This window comes from Desmodus rotundus, chromosome 9 (assembly GCF_022682495.2).
Source record: "Desmodus rotundus isolate HL8 chromosome 9, HLdesRot8A.1, whole genome shotgun sequence".
Taxonomy (NCBI): domain Eukaryota; kingdom Metazoa; phylum Chordata; class Mammalia; order Chiroptera; family Phyllostomidae; genus Desmodus; species Desmodus rotundus.
In genome coordinates, this window is record NC_071395.1 from 61,138,466 (window position 1) to 61,141,685 (window position 3,220).

A 3,220-nucleotide genomic window follows, 5' to 3' on the forward strand; every position below is an offset into this window, starting at 1 on the left:
CCATATTAAACCAATTCTGTGAGCATCCTGATTGCCAGTGTTTTGAAGTGTGCATCTGATAGGTTGTCTATCTCTTCATCACTTAGTTGTATTTTTTCTGGAGCTTTCATCTGTTCTTTCATTTGTGCCATATTTATTTGTCTCAGCACACCTGTTATATAGTATGGGGTGGAGCCTTAGGTATTCACCAGAGTGGGGCAACCCACATTGCTGCGTTGTGGTGCTGTATGTTGGGGAGGGGTCTGAGAGGGGAAAATACCGCTTGATCACCTCTCAACCAACTTTCAGTCACTTCCTCCACTACCCACAAGCAAATTTGGTCCTTCTGGTGCTAATTCCCAGGTGGGTGCTTTTGTGTACTTTCTAGGATCCTGTGGGTCTCTCCAATGAACTCTCTTGTGAGGCTGGGAATTTATCCCACCACCTCAACTCCCACAGGTTTTCTCAGTCAGAGGATTTTTTTTTTTTTTTTTTTTTTTTTTTTTTTTTTTAGGCAGTACAGAGCTTTATTGGGGTTTGCGCACCAGTCCACAGAGTGGCGGAGGAAGTCCCACTGAAGCAGGGAATGTGGCAGGGGGTTTTATGCACCAAATTTTGGTTGGCTCTCTTTGTGGGGTCTAGGGATTGGTCTCTTTGAACCACTATCATTGGTGGTTCTCTTTGGGCTCAGGTTGCTATGCAGATATCCGACTTGGCAAAGCACCCCTCCCCTCTCCGTTTGGGTTCCCTGGTTTGACGCCAGCCATCTTTTCTAGGGTTGTAGTTCCGCTACCATTCTGTCCTACCCCGCCCATCCTGACAGCAAGGAGAAAAACCCAGTCAGAGGATTTGAGGCTTTATTTCCCTGTGCTGGAACTCTGGGTTGTGCAATCTGTCTGGCTCTCTAGTTGTTCCTCCCAGTTTATCAGCACGCAAATATGGTAATGCCCACTCTACCATCTGCTGCCTCGCAAGTCCACCTGCCAGCCATCATCTCGCCCCACCAGGGCCCTCCAGCCATGCCTTTTCATGAGTCCTCTCCACCCCAGCTGTCTCCATTCCTCCTACTGGTCTGGATGAATGTTTCTTCTTTAAATCCTTGTTTGTCGGACTTCCGTATAGTTCAGTTTTCTGGCAGTTCTGGTTATTTTTTGTTTTTAAATTTGTTGCTATCCTTCTTTTTGTTGTGCGAGGAGGCACAGTGTAGGTACCTATGGCTCCATCTTGGCCAGAATCCTGAGTCTGTCTTCTTTCTCAAGACTGCTTTTACTATTCATGTTTTGTGATTTCATGTAAATTTTGAGATTATTTGTTTTAGTTCTCAGAAGAATAGCATTGGTATTTTGAGATAAATACATTGAATGTGTATATTAATTTGGGTAGTATGGTCATTTTAACGATATTAATCCTTTTAATTCATGAGCACAGTATATCCTTCCATTTATTTGTCCTCTTCAATTTTTTTAAATTGTTGCTCAAGTACAGTTTTCTGCCTCTTCCCCCTGCCTTAGCCCAATCCCCCAGCCCTCCACACCTCCCTCCAGTTTCCAAACCCTCCCCCCGTTATTGTCCATGTGTCCTTTATAATTGTTCCTGCAAACCCTTCACCCTTTCCCCCTTAAATTCTCTCCCCTTTCTCCTCTGTTCACTGCAATTTCTTTCTTCCATGTCTTATAGTATTCAGAGTACAAGCCTTTCACCTCCTTGGTTAAATTTATCTTAGGTATTTTGGGTTTTTTTTTTTAAGCAACTATGATTGGAATTGTTTTCTTAATTTCTCCCTTCGTTCATGTGCCATTAGTGTAAGGAAACTCAATGGACTTCTGTATATTTTGTATCCTTTACTGAATTCGTTTATTAAGTCTATTAATGTTCTGGTGGATTCTCTAGGATTTTCTGTATATAGTATCATGTTATCTGTAATAGTGACAGTTTTACTTGTTACTTTCCGATCACATTTTATTTCTTTTTCTTGTATGATTGTTATGGCTAGGACTTCCAATACTATATGAAATAATAGTAGTGAGAGTTGTCATCCTTATTGTTTTCCTGATATAAGAGGAAAAACTTTCATCTTTTCACCATTGAGTATGATGTTAGCTGTGGACTTGTCATATATAGCCTTTACTATGTTGATTTAAGTTTCTTATATGCCCTCTTTGTTGAGAGGTTTCTTAAATCATAATGGATGTTGAATTTTGTCAAATGCTTTTTCTGCATCTATAGAGATGATCACGTTATTTTTATGCTTGTTTTTGCTGATGTGATGAATCACATTGTTATGTAGATGTTGAACCATACTTGCATCCTTGGTATATATCCCACTTCATTATGATGTATAACTTTTTTTTTTTTTTACCACTCAGACTGTGTTCTCTCCCTCTTACTCTTCCAAAGGAAGAGAAGAGCGATGATCAATGGCTATTGGCAGTTGCGAAAGCAACACCAAAAGCCAGCTTCATGCTCAGGAGAGAACACCGCACCTCCTTGTCATGGTTTTGGATACTCTACACATTCAGAGAAACTTCTCTAGTAACGAACTATAGAAATGATTCCTGAAAGTATAGTCTTTTGATGCGGACTCTGTTCTGTGTACTCCGCATGTTGTGGATGCAACAAACAAATTCACACAGACTACCAAAGTCCTGTGGAGAAAAAGGGACAGCACAGCCACTCTCTGAGAGAGAGAGAGAGCATCCCAACCCTTGCCAGGACAGGCTTTTATTGGCTTTCTAGTAGCATGCATCAGAGAAGGTCCTCATTCATTATGCTCAGGTTTGCTTTAGGTGATTACTTTTTACAGATAACAAAGGAAAGGATGTTACTGGTAAGTTCTTACAGATTAACAAGGAAAAAATGTTGCAAATGTAAGGGAATGATAAGAGTGATTGGTCTGGTTACCAATCATTCTGGTTACAATATATTTTCTATATTCTGTTGATCGGATAATTTCAATTGATCTACAAATTTACCAACTCCTGTGTCATTTCTATTTTGCTCTTCAGCTCACTTGGTGACTTTTTATTGGAGAAACTGTATATTTCAATTCCAGGACTCCCATTTGTTTCCTTTATAACAGGGGTGTCAAACTCATTTTCACCAGGGACCACATCAGCCTCACTGTTGCCTTCAAAGGGCTGAATGTGATTTCAACTCCTTAACAGTTAAGGAGTAGTTACATTTATACAGTTCCAAAATTATTTTGGCCCTTTGAAGGCAACCGCGAGGCTGATGTGGCCCC

General features: G+C 40.6%; 1 non-coding gene across 1 annotated transcript; it reads right to left on the minus strand.

Moving 5' to 3' along the window:
* Positions 1 to 2,336: 2,336 nt before the first annotated feature.
* Positions 2,337 to 2,550, minus strand: LOC112308966 (small nucleolar RNA U3). The gene has a single exon (XR_002975179.1). It is a non-coding gene; the product is annotated as a small nucleolar RNA U3 (small nucleolar RNA).
* Positions 2,551 to 3,220: the final 670 nt, after the last annotated feature.